This window comes from Acomys russatus, chromosome 24, assembly GCF_903995435.1.
Source record: "Acomys russatus chromosome 24, mAcoRus1.1, whole genome shotgun sequence".
Taxonomy (NCBI): domain Eukaryota; kingdom Metazoa; phylum Chordata; class Mammalia; order Rodentia; family Muridae; genus Acomys; species Acomys russatus.
Window position 1 is genome coordinate 5,275,201 of NC_067160.1, and position 17,114 is coordinate 5,292,314.

Consider the following 17,114-nt stretch of genomic DNA (forward strand, 5'->3'; position numbering starts at 1 on the left):
ATGTAAAAATGCTTGAATATTTGGAAATTATATTGTTTTGTGTTTCATAACTGTATGCCTCATGAAAGTACAAACACAGTGTACCATGCTGACTGCTATCAGTCTTGCCTTTTTAAAATTTTGGAATAGCAAGGCCATGGAAAGCCTATAACATCCAATATGTTGGAGTTGATGACTTATTAATACATTTTCCACTCTAAGATAATTTGGACGTATTATGACATTTAATATATTTTTATTTAAAGTTTCTCAATACAAAACTAATTTAGCTCAAATTCTATGTTGGCATGGACCTTGAACAACATGGATAAAGTTTATGACACACTTCCATATTTTTTGTTGTTGTTTTTTTAATTCCTCTCAAGTTAGGTCATTCGCCTTCTTCTCTCCATTCTTTCTATATTCGGTACGCTTCATGGTTTAACAATAATTAAAAACTTTAACAACATAAATATTTATCAGCATAATAAAGGAAAACCAAATCACTTGTTCATATTGTATAATTTTCATAGCAATTGTGTTGTTGAAAAAGTAACCATAGGTATTGTAATATTCCATTTATGTAAATCTTTACTAAACTGACTTAAATTGCAAATGTAATCAAGAACTTTGCAGTGGTATAGACAATCCCTAATTATTGCCTTTGTGTCAACACTTATAATACAGAACTGCAAGTTCCTAAGGCAGAAACCGTTTAAATGAGTCCTTCATTTCTCAAACATGAAAACATACAACAGAGGAAATGTGAATAATAATATTTGAAGGTTTTCACTTTATTAATTTTATTTTCTTGAAGAGGCAAACACAATGTACAGTGAAAATTAATAAAAATATACTCATTTGACTTCATGAGTTATTGTCTGGAAAGGTATTGGAATGCTGAAAGATGTTTGTTTATTCCTCTTAATTTGTTGAATAAATCTGCCAATTTCATTCCACTCCATATATTGTATGGTAATTAAATCTACCTATAATTTGCAGTGGGTATAGGATTTGTTTTTTAAGTAGTTAAGAACCATGGAGGCCCAATAGTTTTCCATTTGAATACCATATGTCCCATATGTTAATTCTTCATTTATCATGGATGTGAAGGCTATTTTCAGATTATCAGTGTTGTGAATGCCACCTGCACAGTTAATATATTTCCCTGACAGGACTTCATAACCTCATACTGATTTTCTAATTTCTATGAGTAGTCCAATGTGAGCATAGATGAAGAAAGCACCAATGCTTTCAAGTAAAGCATGAGTGAACAATGAATAGCAGTTACCACTGCCGTAGGATATAGAGTCTTTGGGAAATACTCCAGGGAAAGAAATAGCTGGTTCATGTGGTAGATCTATTTATAGTGTACCAGCTTACACCCATATCAGCAGTAAATAAGTGTTCCTTTTCCCCAACACCCATGCTAGCAATTGCTGGTTTGATCTTAGCCATTCTAATTGGGGAAAGATGTAATCTCCAATTTATTTTAATTAGTTTTCACTGATAGCTAAACATATTAAACATTAATTTTGCATATTTCTCAGAAATGTGCATTCTTTTAAGAGTTCTGTTTAGTTCAATATCATAATTTTTAATTAGGTTACTTGTTTTCTTGTGATCCAGTGGTTTTCTTAAATTCCATCTAGATAACAAATCTCTGTCAGAGTTGATACAGTTTTTGTTTGTTTGTTTTTGGTTTTGTTTTATTTGCCTTTCTGGAAGTTGTCTCTTAACTCAAATGATGCTTTATTGTAATGCACAGACGCATTTCGTTTCAGCAAGTCCATTTGGCCATTGCTGGCCTCAATGACAGGGTCCTATTCACAGTCCTTCCTATCTCTGTAAATTATGGAATATTATTTACCTGTAAAGAAAAATGAGGTCATGAGATTTACAGGCAAGTGCTTCTGTGTCCACCCCTCCTCTGACTAGTGCCACCGCACAGGCTACCATCTAAAACTGGATGATATAAGTCTACTCCTGGAGATAACACGTGGGTGGAGCTAGAGATAATCATTCGGAGTGCGATAACGCAGACAGAGAGGTGAAGACCACATGTAATCACTCATATGTGGATGCTATCTTTTAACCGGAAATTATGCTTACATGTGAGTACATGTAGAAGTTAGAGAATCCAAAAGAGGTTATGAAGTGGGCTCAAGGAAGTACATTAGCAGTACAGGTGGCATGAAAGAGAAAAGATAATAATGGAACAGGAAGTGTAGACTGGGGTAGGAGGCTAGGAAGTCAGGTGGGAAGATGGAGTATAGAAAGGGGTAACCAATGCTGCAGAGCTTTCAATATGCCAAGTAAAAACCTATTTCTGTAAAGGCTTCCTAAAATACACACACACACACACACACACACACACACACACATATATATATATATACATACATGAAAGGAAGTTCGATAGTGCCCTACAATAAGGACAGCAGTCCCTCTTTCCAGCATCATTGCTATTAATTTAAAAGCCCAAAGCTAGTTATAGACGGTCTTTTGCTGAACATATTCTATCAATACAATATGGCGTGGAGACCAATAGATATCCTTTTTCAACATTACAGGGTATTTCTCAGTACAGGGTGTTCTCAGTAACATCCAGAACTTGATGATAAGACCCAACTCCTGAAAACAGCTACGTGCTTGAATCACAGGACACGGAAAAAAAAAAAAAACTATAATGGCCTGGAGGCTTCATCCTAATGGCTTAGCCTTCATAGTGCTGATAGGTTCTATGTATGCTAACAGGGGGAAAAACTCTTAATAATCTTACCCAAAAGTGACTGTTAGGACCAATAATAATACTGTCCTGTTAAGATATGCCACATGTACCGGAGTGGCACTTTCTGATTTTATTTAAGAACCATGCCAGTTTGGAATTCATCACTGGTACTGCTAACTGGGAGAGAAACCAATAAATGGCTAGGCTTTAAGCCTTAAGAAAAAGCCTATTCTGGTAAGTGGGTGGAGTATTAATACCTCTTATACTATTATTTAGATGTCCATATACATTACATCTCTAACCATTTATCAGAGAAATGTTTTTAGATTAAAATAGATGTTTTAAGTCAATAGAGATTAGATATGATAGATTTTAATCTCCATTCAGAAATTTAGGCCCAACAAGGCAGAAAATATGTTTACATCAAATTTGTTAAATACAAATAGCCAAATCACTGTGAATGTAACATTTATATAATCCCTGATTGTCTCATGATTCTTCCTGTTGTACGTAGTTTATTTTACTCATGTATATTAATATAAATGTATATGTTATAAAAGAAACATAACAAAAATATTTTAAAAGCTATTATATCCATGTATAACAGTCTTAATAAAAGATAGCAGCATTCAGATTTTTTCTTTATTATCTTCTCCTTAAGAAATATTTTACAATTTTCCTTATATCTCACATGATATAACATTATCACAGTTATATCTATTAATATTTCCTTCAAATATCTTCACCTTAGACCTAATGAGTAAGAGTTTTAGCTCTTACTCTAAGCACAAAGAACACACTGGCATTCAAGTTGTAGAGTATCAGTTGCCTTCACTGAAAACATGTAGACCCAAGAGAGTGCTTTATATACTTTTATGAACATTATAAGTGATATTGGAAAAGGAGTTTAACCCTAACACCAGTCACATAAAATTTCAAGGTAGTGAATAAAGTACTTAGAGCAGCAAAGATAATTCTGTGAAAAACAAAGAAACAAATCTGACTCTGTGTTATAATTAATGAAGTAACAGGGGAACAATGTGTGGAATAATGCGGAAGTCGACTCTATAAAATAAACAGCATGTATCAAATTTTGAGAATCTTAATTTAGTTAGCAAAATGATAAAATAATGAACACACAATCTATTTACCATAATAACATCTGAAAAGAAAAGAACCTTAATCAAAAAAATTTGAAAAGTAATACTATATAAAAACGCATTTAATTTTTAAAATTCTGTTTGTTTTTTTAAACAGGGCACAGTCCCAGTTGTCAGAAAATTCGATGTGAAAAATTATAGAAATTATTCACAACACACCAGTGAAATCCTAAGATCTGTCAGTCAGTTTTAACAAAGGTGGGGATTGAGAGTGCACTGCGGGCAGCGGCTTGCTGAAGTGTCGCAGCCTGTCCTTCCTGTGTTTGTTGCTGAGTCCGACTATTTCAAACGATACTCCAAAAGTCTCCACCTCCCAAAAATGCAAACAAAAACAACACCCACCCACCCCACCCCCAAAAAATTCTACCAGCATACACAGAATAATGCTGTCAGCAGGATTCAGTTTCTGTATTAACTTCTGAACCGGTTATGTCCAGTCTCAGCAGCTCTACTAAAAACTCAATATTTTGATCAAAATTCCCTGAGACATTTTTTAGGTCAGTCAATCAAGCAGCCAGTAAGCCAGTAGTTTTAATGAGCACCCACAGGGCACATAGTTTCTATCCTATTTTTTTGCTTGGCCCTCTGCAATAGCATTGGTTTTTTTGTTTTTGTTTTTTGTTTTCTGTTTTTTGTTTTTTAATCAACTTTTAGGAGGCAATATATTTTCAAGTTCCTCCTAATAGATTTATCTTCAGTTGAAGTGAATTCATTGTTATTTTGTATTATATTTAAAATAATTACTTGAATTCCAGAAAAGACATAATTAAATTCTAGCAAAATTAAAAAATAACCAAGAGGAAAAATAGTCGCCAATTTTTCAGGCTCTCATTTTCCAGGAAGCAGTAGTGAACGGTTTGTGTCTCCTACTAAATAAATAGTTAGCAAGTGCCAATTAGCTTCTTGGTACCGAGTTTAGTGTGTAAAGTAAAAGATTAAAGAGACAACAAAGTTCTTCTTAGTTTTGTGAAGAACTTTTTACAGAAATAATATACAATCATAGTTATTATTATTTATAAAATAAATAGGTACCATCTGAAATAGATGGTCTTTCTTTGAAAATTCATGTGTCCCATAAAAATACAAGAAGGTGCAGTTATTAATATGATTCCCTATTTCCTGCCATTTAGCCAGAACATATGGTTTGACTAAGCTCAGTATCAGTGATTCAGGAAAGGTACAAAGCTTTCTTAGAAGAAACTGCAAAACCGTTCAGTAGAGACCTTGAATAGTGAGCAGTAAAAACCTTAAGAGTGCTGAAGCTCTCCCATACACTGAGATCACTTCATCGTGCCAGCTAAATTTCTGTATAGCTTTATATAGTGGAACATTATTACAAATTCTCTATAGGTAGTCTAGAGTTCGTGCTCAACTTAGGTTGATTAAACACCTAAGTTTTGTTGATGTTATTATTTAGACAAATTATTTGATCATCAGTACGTGAGTCCTTTGGTGCTCAGCTAATTTTTAGTAAGCCTGGCAGGATGGCCTAGCACGAAAGGACTTGATGCCAAGACCAACGACCTGGTCCTAGTTACCTGGAGCAACATGGCAGAAACAGATAATCAACCCCCACAGATTGTCCTCTGATTTCTATATCTACACTATAGCACATGTACAATCCCCTATATAAACAAACACATACATAAATGTTTAAAATAGATACCTTCCAGTAACTATTCTATTCTATTACTGTTTATTTCCTTAATTATGATTGTGATCCATGTCTCCATCAGCCAGGAAGAAAGCTGGTGTGAGGGGCTTCCAGTGTTGCAGTAAAATTTCAGACAGACTCTGTTGGCCAATCATCTGTGACTTCAGATTATTGTAGCATTATTTTCTCTGTGGGTATTGCAGCTTCCTATAAGTTAGTGTGGCTTACCTGGGAAAGAAGTTATATACAGAATTCTTCGGAAATTATGCTTTCATAAATGATTTTGAAGTGCAAAGTGATTTTGAAATATAAATAGTTTCTTTGGATTGAGTGCCACAGAAGCACATCACTGCCGTGTGTTACTGAACTATGAAATAAAGACATGTGAGATAAGGAAACATTTCTTCCAGTAAATAATTAACAATTACAAAACTTAATTTTATGCCATCCAATTTTTCCATAAATGCCATTAGAGTCAAGGCTTTTTGTTACTTCTTTGAACTAATCATATATTGCTATGTTTTATGTTTTCTTTTAAAACTTTAGAAAATCCTGAAAAATTATCAAAAAGCAGGAATGAATTCAAATTTTTATTACTATGATTGGCAATTTGTCTTGATTTTCTCATCACTGATCCAGTAGCTGACAAAAGCCACTTGCAGATAAGAAATGATCAGTATGGGTCATGGCTTCCGAGAGTTCCGTCCATAGGCGCTTGGCCCTGGACTACTGGATGGAGCATCATGTTGTTAATACATGTGCTCGAAGACGGATGTACAATGCCTGACAAGAAGGAAGCAGGCAGAGGGGACCAAAGCTCATATGTTACACAACGGCCCTTCTTCCAAGGGAGTCGCAGTTTCCATCTTTCTCTATATTTCAGTGAGGCCACCATTTTATGACCCCGTAAAGGGATTATTCCATCCACTATGTGAAGCCATTTTGGTCTATCTGCAGTCACAGGCACACACAGATACAGACAGACACAAATACAGGCACACACCGATATAGACATACACAGACACAGGCACACACAGATACAGGCACACACAGATACAGGCACACACAGATATAGACATACACAGGTACAGGCACACACAGATACAGGCACACACAGAGAGAGAAGGGGGGGGCTCTTTTATTAATCTTCAAAATGGCTATCAATCCATTCAAGTTTACAACTAAGATTCACCATTACAATATCAAAACCACAGAGAAATTCACAGCATAACAATACATGACAACATATCCCACTGCTCTGAGAGTAGAGAGACGTGTGGGTACAGACTACAACTCTGCAAGAGTTGATTTTAAAATATCTTTACTGGCATAATTATTAGAGAGGCTGACAGGTCCATGGTTTATAAAATAAAGTCATGTTCATTTCTATTCCCAGAAGAGTTATCCAAAGTGGTAACTGATATAAAAAGTCAGAAGCATGAGCAAACTTAAAATCGTTGGTTGTTTATTGCCATAATGGCTTTATTATATACTTTTTGTATAAGTTATTTTATTTAAAAAGTCCTGTTCTAAAACATTTTTCAGAGATTTTTAAGGTGCTTGGCTCTAGAGCCTAGAGTATTTGAATAGCAAAAATAAAATGTGTAGAATTTTAGGGCCACCGCAGAAGGAAAAATAAATAAATAAAGTGTGTTACAGATTAGTGTTTTAGAATCTTCTGCTGTGCTGTGTGGTGCCTGAAATTTCTTCTCTGTGAAGTTTTTCACTCTATGCTGGTTCCTCAAGAGGGAATATCAAACGTTCTGTGGGCTCCTTTTCCCATTTAAGCCGTATAAGTAGCAGGAGAGATCTATCAGAGTTTTCCAATGAGGACTCTGTGGTACTCTCCTGGGCAGCAGTAATCTCAACTCTCATTGTGGGCAGTTTTCCATATCAAATTACTTTGTATTTAAGAAAGCTATGCCATACTCTAAAACCATTCTAAGAAAATATATTTAACTGTGGAACTAGTTTGTTGTTGTTTTGTTTTTACAGATAGATGATGTTACTTTTAATTTAAACATAATATGAACCCTGGAAGAATAGTCTTCATGTATTTTATAGGAGCTACATTTTAAGGAAAGAAAGGAAGGAAACAGAGTCTGGAGGGCAGCATCTTAAAATATAGGTGCTTACATAGCACCAGATTTGTTATAATTTTTCAATTTATTAGTAAGTATTTTATTTTATTTTTGACTGAAAATAGATAGGATTCTAAACAATAAGAAAAATGAAGCTAAGCGAGTCCTCTACCATTTGAGCTACTCTGGTGCCTCACATTTGACCATGTCCCCTGGAGGGGGAGACCTGGTGGCACTCAGAGGAAGGACAGCAGGTAGCCAAGAAGAGACTTGATACCCTATGAGAATATATAGGAACAGTCATAGGGGAGGGGAATAATGGGAAAATGGGGGGGGGGAGGAATGGGAGGATACAAGGGATGGGATAAACATTGAGATGTAACAGGAATAAATTAATAAAAAAAAAAGAAAAAAGAAAAAAGTAAACACACAGAAAACAAACAAACAAACAAAAAAACAAAAACAAAAAAAAAAGAAAAAAGAAAAATGAAGCTATTTCTCTTTGAAATGGAACTTCAAATTGTGTGTATTTAGCTGAAACATGCTGCTCATATGTCTTATTATCAGTAATAAAGGAAGAAAATCAAGGTATTTTTGCTATCTTCCATACCCATATATTGTCATTAGCCAATTCTAAATACACATAAATTAGATATACATATTATTGAAAATCCAAATAAAGACACAAATTACTTTACTCATTATCACCTCTCAGGTGTATATATAAAATGATAAATTCAAGATTATTCTTTCCTGAATTGAAATTAGTTCCATCTCATGTAGTCTATTAAGGTTTTGTGCAAAAAAAGTGTGACTTTCAGTACATGGAGTAGAAGGAGCAGAAAGAGCCCAGCAGATACTTTGAAGACAGTGGTGCTGCAGTGAAGGTCTAATTCCTGGCTGCACCATTAGCCATGCTAAACCTCCAGCTATGATCTCCACGGCTACAAGAGCTACAGAGTTCAGAATGAGGTTTCTGCTTTCCAAATCACTCTTCAAGTGGTTTCATTTGTTTCATCTGGAAATACTGTACACAAAGTTTGGCTGTTTATCTTGTATGAATTTATGCTTCAAGAAATACAAAATGTCTGCCATTTGCAGTTCTCTGAAGAAACGTAAGTATATGGTGCCTCTGTTCTTTAAGACACTGTTAGGAAGGTGAAAAAGCTGTAAGCTTGTATCTTAATTAACATACTACATCAATTAAGCAGTGAAAGTTAAATAATAAATGTGTTAAATAATAAATGTGTCATAGGGTTAGTGGTGGCGCACGCCTTTAAACCCAGCACTCAGGAGGCAGAGGCAGGCGGATCACTGTGAGTTCGAGGCCAGCCTGGTCTACAAAGTGAGTCCAGGACAGCCAAGGCTACACAGAGAGACCCTGTCTCAAAAACATAAACAAACAAACAAACAAACAAACAAAAACAATGTGTCATTTGTAGCTGTCAGAAAAACAAGAGAGACAGACAGACACACACACATAAAGAGAGAGAAGAGAGAGAGAGAGAGAGAGAGAGAGAGAGAGAGAGAGAGAGAGAGAGAGAGAGAGAGAAAATCAGGCTTTTCCCTACAGGAAAATTTTTATGTCTATCTGAAACTAATGTAATAGCATATAATCTATTTTTATCTCAGTGTAGCAACAGTTTTGTTTTTCATTTTTATTATAGTTGTCTTACGTGTTTATAAAACCTGTAAGTAGTGTTATGTGCACATTTTATACCTAAAAATAAACAGATGCATGATGAACAATAAAGAAAGAGCATCATCTGTCTAGGCCAAATTCAGACGTCTCTGGGTTAATTATCAAAATATATGTAAAATAAACCTCTACCATCATGTGACTAGTATTCTATAAAATATAAAAATAAACACAATTATTAACTAGATTTCTATGAGGTACTAAAAATTTTTACTTTCAATTTTATGGATTAAATATAAATACCTAGTAAACTAATGCTAGTAAAGCTAATTACTAGAAAGTGTTCTTAAGTATACTCAAATAGTATAGTTTAATAAATACTGAAACATGAGAGAAAACACATAAAGCCACACTGAATTTTAAATTCTGACACAGACCCTGAAAAAAGAAAAAAAAAATCAAATCAAAGGAAGCACCCAATTTATACTTCCTTGAATTTTATAATAGTTTTTAGACAAGAGACAAAATATGAAACACAGTAGTGTACTTATGAAACTCTAATCATTTTTGTATTGGATCAAATATTCTATTGACGTAAGCATTTTTGTATTTAGCTAAAGCCCAAAGTCTTACCATGCCAAGAGTTGTTTGATCTTTCATCTTACATTTTCTTCTTTGGATGAGACTAAAAATTAATAAAAAAAAAAAAAACCTAAGCAGTGAACCACTCAAAATATGCAGCCATGCTTCTAAATATAAACACATGAAATGTTCTAAATCCCTTGTAATAATAGAACAGTAATTACATAACACTCAGATAAAATCATACCAATTGTGATTACAAGAGCATAGTTTTAAAAAATCTAGAAGTGAAAGCAAATTGCTTTGTTCACAAAGCTCATGAACAATATTTAAAACTAAGGTGTGAAGATACAATTTTACTTGCAACCTCACTGAAGTGTAAAATGTCTAAGTGTAGAAAACCATCAAGATTCTTTGTAGCATAGTTGCTAAAGTAAATAACAAGCCAAAGGAATTCAAATAACACAGATGCTTTGATACAAATGCAATAAATGTAATAAATAACAGTAATTACCTGCGCTGTGTACATTATTTGATATTGTCTAGTGATGGAAAACTAGCTGTTGGAGGTAAAATTATTTTAAAATTAAAAATATGTTGAAGTTTAATCAGGTTTAAAAGTGCTGAAGAGATACATGACATTTCCACATGGGATGAGGGCCTGCGCAGCTTGGAATGACACGCTGCCTTTTAGGGTTTATTTTTGCTTCCTGCTCTTTGTTCAGATGTCGTCTGTCTCTGCAAACTAATGTTTGCCACTCTCATTCTCAGACAACTTAGTTGATGCTTCAAGAGTTTGTCTTGTTTCACTCCCTTATTTTTTCTCAATTTATCCTGAAACTACCCAAACACAGTGGAGAAACTCATTTTCCAGTGGACTCCTTGAAGCCTAAGAACTGTCATTAAATTCCTCAGCATCAGAAATTTTGAACTACAGTCTTAACATTTTTCTATACGTTAGAAGACCTCATTTTCAAATAGAGTTTTCATGAAAACTTTATAATCAATGTTTATTATTAATACATATTTATTGATATTAAAATCAATGTATCAATTTAAATTATCATTATTTATTCAGAACTTAAAACTATTAGAAACATGTTGTTACTGTGGACAAAAATTTAAGGCAGATGCTGAAAACTCTACCTTATATTATATTTAATATAAGCAATATGTTGTCATGCTTTTATCAAAAATTGGCAATTTTGAGTAAGAGTAGCTTAAATGTCCCATACATTTTATACTCAAACTACTGTCTTGAAAATAAAATTCTATTGTGCTATTCCTGGTAGTTTCAAATTTTGCTTCTATGCTAGGCGAACACAGATGTCCTAACAAACATGGTCTTTTTAAATAAATGTATCCATTTAAAGTGTTTTATTTGCTGTGGTATTTCTTAAACATTACAGATAATAAAAGGAGGTTAAAAAACATGCCCTTCCATTTGTCACTGTTTGGCTTTTGCAATGTAAGAGTGAGTTTAACCTTTTACTACCTAGAGCAGAAACTATATAAAAGAATGTGAACTGAATAATAGCTTTGCTATGAGTGAGCCCCTTGCCTCTAGGTAAGCATTCTGACATTCGGTATTTAAAGCTTTAAATTTGTGCTCTTGTAAAGGTCAAAGAGAAAAGAAGAAAATCAAGGCATTAAATGCAGTAGGAGAAAACTTTGCAGGCTGTTGAAAGTCTCATTTAGAAGAAACATAGTTTCTAGAAAAAAAATAAACCATTAAGAATGTTCGTTTAAAAAGTGGTAGAAAGACGGATGTGAGAGATGGCTCAGAATTTAGCAGTGTTTGTTGTCTTCCAGAGTTCCTAAATTTGGTTACCAGCACCCATGTCAGGCCACCTACAGCTGCCTGTAAACCCCACGCTAAGACATCCAAAACCCTCTCCTGGCTTCCTGTGCATGGGCATACACACACACACACACACACACACACACCCCACACATACACACACACACACACACACACACCACATACACACACACACACACACCACATGTACACACACACACACACACACACACACACACACACACACACACACACACTTGAGAAAAGTGTTCATGGTTTGCTAAAACGTCTTTCGAGAGAAGTTAGTTGATAAGGAGCACATAAGCCTGTGATGGAATGTGAGTTGCATAAGGATGATTAGAGAAACCTGAAATCTTGTTCCGCTTGGAGTTCATGGTTGCATTCATTCCCAAATTATTGCAAAGGATGGAAATACATTCACTATGAATCAGTTGCTTGGTCGCAATGAAGGAAAAGACAATTTGCTAGACACCTTCTATTAGTGCATCCCAGAACTGATTTTCTCTAGTAATTATAAGGCAATTGAAGCTACCAAATTTCCAAAAACCATCAAGAAAAACAATAGAGAATCATCATCAGATTATTTATACATCTTCTGTTGTTCCTTGAGGGAAAAAACAACTCTGTTAAGCAGCCTGTCTATTTCTTCCCAAAATATATCATTGGACAAAATATATGCCAAATTTTCCTGCATATCTAAATATGAAATAATTTTATCTGTAATTTTAATCTCTAATTTATTTTATCTCTAATAAATTTCATAAATTTATTTAACGGTGGTGTTGCCTGACAATCTAAGTCATAACAGGATCATTTAATTCCAGAACACTGTATGGAAGACTCTCTATCTGTCATGAAAGAATGAAACTTTTGTATCTTATTATAAAATTCAGGATTATAGTGTTCATATTGTTTCTCACCTTTCCTGTGGTAAGTGTGTATGTATATATATATATATTTACCAAGAATGTGGATTAAATTCTATTAATATTACATCAGGTTGCACTCAGCATCCATATGCTCACAGTATCATTGATGTAAACTGTTGAAGCAGTTTTTTCTTTTTTAAAATTATTTTATTTAATAATTTATTCATATTACATCTCATTTTGTTATCCCATCCCTTGTATTCCCTCCCTCCCATTTTCCCCTTACTCCCCTCCCCTATGACTGTGACTGAGGGAGACTTCCTCCCCCTATATATGCTCATAGGGTATCAAGTCCCTTCTTGGTAGCCTGCTATCCTTCCTCTGAGTGCCACCAGGCTTTCCCATCCAGGGGACGTGGTCAAATATGGGGCACCAGAGTTTGTGTGAAAGTCAGTCCCCACTCTCCACTCAACCCATGGAGAATGGCCTGTCCATTGCCTAGATCTGTGTAGTTCGAAGTTTACTGCCTGTATTGTCCTTGGCTAGTGCCATAGTTTGAGCAGGACCCCTGGGCCCAGATCCACCCAGGATAATGTTCTTCTTGTACATTTCTAGGACCCTCTAGTTTACCACTGATACAAATTGTCACCATTTTTTTTCAGTATAAAATTTCAAGCAGTGTTTAATCATTTATCTTCCAGTTGTCTTTATATGTACATATATATAGTGAAAAATGCAAAGAAAGAGTAACTAGGAAAGTTAGAATGTTTGTTGTGATCCTAAGAAGGTGAAAGTGTTATGTGTGGCATTTCGTATATGTAAGTCTCATCTGAAGATGTCCACGGTAGCCAGAAGAGGGTGGTCAGATCTCTGTGAGCTAAAGTCCATTGTGGGCCTTGGGAACTAAATATTTACCCTATGCAGGAGCAGCAAGCAAGTGCTGAGATTCCTCTATAGTACAGAATACTGTAGTTGACAAATAAAGAAAAGAAGCAATACTGCGAAAGTGAGATGGTGACAGAAATTACAAAAAAAAAAAAAAACTATGAAAACTTCCAGTCAAATTACACAGCTTAATATATGCACCCAAGTGAGCTAAGTTACAACCACACTTGCTTCAATACCTCAGTGACTTCCCACACCAAGCATCACTGCCCATTGCCGCATCACTGCATAGGCAGACCTGCAAGACCTCTGTCCTTGGTGTCCCCCACAACACAATCCTGCTCCCTCTCTGAACCGCCCACACACGCAGTTGGAGATCTTATGGGGCTGAAAGATTTTTCTCTCACATTCTTTGTCTTGCAAAGTCACGTGCCTACATAAATTTGAATGTAGAATACTCTCTCTAGTTTCACATTTTAAATCATCCTTTCATTGTAATTGCAACTGGAGTTGGGAGTTTAGTAGGTAATTACATTAAATGTGATAATCATGACTGGTCCCTGCTCAGAAGATGGTTACTTGAAGAGTTAGCTACAGTTGTCAACTTGAAACACTTAGGAACTAGAGACCTCAGTAGAGGAATTACCTCCCAGAGATAGCCCTTGGCCACATCTGTGGGGCATTTTCGTGACTGCTAATTAATGTAGAACTCCTGCCCGCCCTTGTGGATAATACTTTTCACAGTCAAGTGGGCCTGGTCTGTATAGGAACGTATGATGTCTATGCTTGGTTGTCAATATAACATCTGATTTCTACTAACTTACTCAGATGGACACATCTTTCTAATTGGATTACTTGAGATCCCAAATCACCCTGAATCTGGGTCACACATTCTGCAGGATGTCTACGTAAAGGACATTATAAAAAAGAGAGTTTGCTTTGTGCCTGCTGCCCTCAGTCTTACTGGCAGGTTCATCCAGCCCGATGCTGAGGCACTCACTCACTCGCTGCCATTAGAACCTATTTCTTTAGGATTCCCTGACAGACACCAAAGACCAGCTGACACATTCAACTTCCTGGACTGAACAACTTTTGGACTCTTGGACTTTCAGTTGGGAGAGAACAGTTGATTTCCTAACTGGACCGCAGCCTGTAAAGCACTCTAATATATCTCCTTTTGCATATATACATTTATTTTGTCAGTCTTGTTCCTCTAGAGGACCCGACTACTACAGAAAGGTGGCTGAATGTGAGCCAGAGAAAAGGCAGCCAGCTGCATTCTCATGTGGTCTCTGCTTCAGTCCTGTGTCCGTGTTCCAGCCTGGAGTCTCTACCATGGCTTTCCTTTCTCACGAACTGTACTGTATAGTATATTACATAAGATGAAATGAACACTTTCTCCTTTGAAGTTGGTTTTGGCTAGCATTTTTTTTAATAGCCACAAAGACAAACATAGTAGAACACTTGTCTTGAATAAGAACTTGATAATTGGGATCATTAGATTGTTGAAGGATACTGAGCCAAACATGTTAGTTAGCTCAGAATCCACAGGCAGAAACAGGGAACTAACTGCCCCAAGTAGTCCCCTAACCCTTAGTTAGTAGTCCCCTAACCCTTAGTTAGCACAGTGGTATTTATGCGTGTGAGAACACACACATGTGATTGCACACACAGACATACACACACACACACACACACACACACACACACACACTAAATAAACTTAAAAAAAAAGAAGAAAGAAGAGGAGGAAAAGGAGGAGGAAGAAGAGATAATCAACCCTTGCCTTTTAATATATAAGCATCAAAAGGAGCAATGCATGGAGACAGGAAGAGGGCAGCAGTTTGCAGCCACGAAGAACACATATCACACCTGAACAGCGCTCTCCAACTTCCATACCAGAGGACCACAGAAAATATTCGGGTTTGTTTTTCATTTCTGTTTTTGTGTTGCTATTTGGTTTTGTTCGGTTCTTTTTTTTTTCTTTTTTTTTTTCTTTTTTGGCCACCTAGGAAGAATGGGGATGGGATTAGACACAAAATTATAACACATTTGGAAAGTGTAAATACATAAATTATGTATGAACAGCCCTTCTGTATATTACAATTATAAATATGTAAAATATAACATTCAAAATATAAGTAATAAAATTTGGCAGAAAACAGAAGAGAAGCTAAACTATGTTAAATTGCCCAATTTAATAGGAAAATATGAGGAAACATAATAGAAAACTAACTAATAACATCAGTTCTAAAATAATTATATGTATAAGATATATAATAAATTATATTAAATAAAATTACATACACATGTATATTATATATAATTTGGGACAATCTTCTTGGGGCACACATCCCTTGTTGTGAAATGATTTAATTTTAACTTCGGTACTTTATTTCCTCTTTAGATTTTTGTGTTAAAAATTAAAATTTAAAAATTGATTTTACAAGTAACACTTTATAATCTCATTTACAGTATATTTTAATATGTGCTAACTCATAATGTATATTATATTTAATGCTGCAAGTAGCCTTTTAAAAATCAGTACAAAAACAAAAAAGTAGACTAGAAGACAATATTTATCTATGTTAATGTAAAATAATACCACCACTGTAACATATTTGACATAATGCTTCAGCTTGCAGTATTGGTTCCCTTACATTTTTTAATATTGGTTTGAAGTCTTTAGGAGGTTCACCTGTCGTATGCAAGTACACTGTGAGTGTTCCTCATGAGTGTGCTAAGACACATTCGGCGTGTTCTCCTTGAATTGCCTTTTCGCTGTTATAAAAGGGAAAAGTCACAATCCTATAAATAACTAGAGAGATAGTATTAGAATATTATTACTATGAAAATGTTTTCTCAAGATTTTATATAAAAACCATCAGTTCTATAAATACAAATTAATTTTGTACTTTGTTCCTACCGTAAATGGTTTACTCATTGGCAAATAGTCTGTACAGGGAGAAGACCAACACCTACACTTACAAGTGAGCTTTTTGTTTTGAGGGTTATGTACAATTTTATCTCACGAATGGTAACTATTGTGTGTTTCCAGTGACTTCCTATTACTACTGGCATCAGAGATATTATCAAAACTTTAAAACATATTTCAGAAGCATCAAAACACATACTACACAAAGACAATTATATTGGCCTATAGAAAGATAAAGATAAATAAAGTTGAGTTAGTTGGGGATTCTGAGGAGTACTTTAATATTTGCAAGAAAATAACCTTTAAGTTCAACCTGCAGGAATTTACTTAAAGGTTCTGGGAGTTCAGTCACATTTTAAATGGCAAGTCCATAAATCTGTCTGCTCTGTTTGCTTTAGTCTCAATCAATGCAGGTCCACAATGTACATCTTTAAATGAATTCCTAGATCATGAACAAAGATGTAAAATAATAAAATTAAAATTAAAGAAGTAAGTGTGTACTTGAGAACATCATCAAGGACAATGGTCTTCAGCTGTCTTCCCTCTTGGGAGAAACCATCATTTTTTTCCATTTCTTTTATTATTCAAGAATTTAACCCACGCATTCATTGTGTTTTGATCAAATCAAAGCTCTCATCTCTTCTTTACAATCATTTTCTTTCTTCTTCCTTCTTTCCTTTTCCTTTCACCTTCTTGTTCTCCCACCTCCTTCTTTTAATAAACCACCTTCCTCAAAACCATTGCTATGAAAATGCATATAAGTGTCCCCTCATCAAC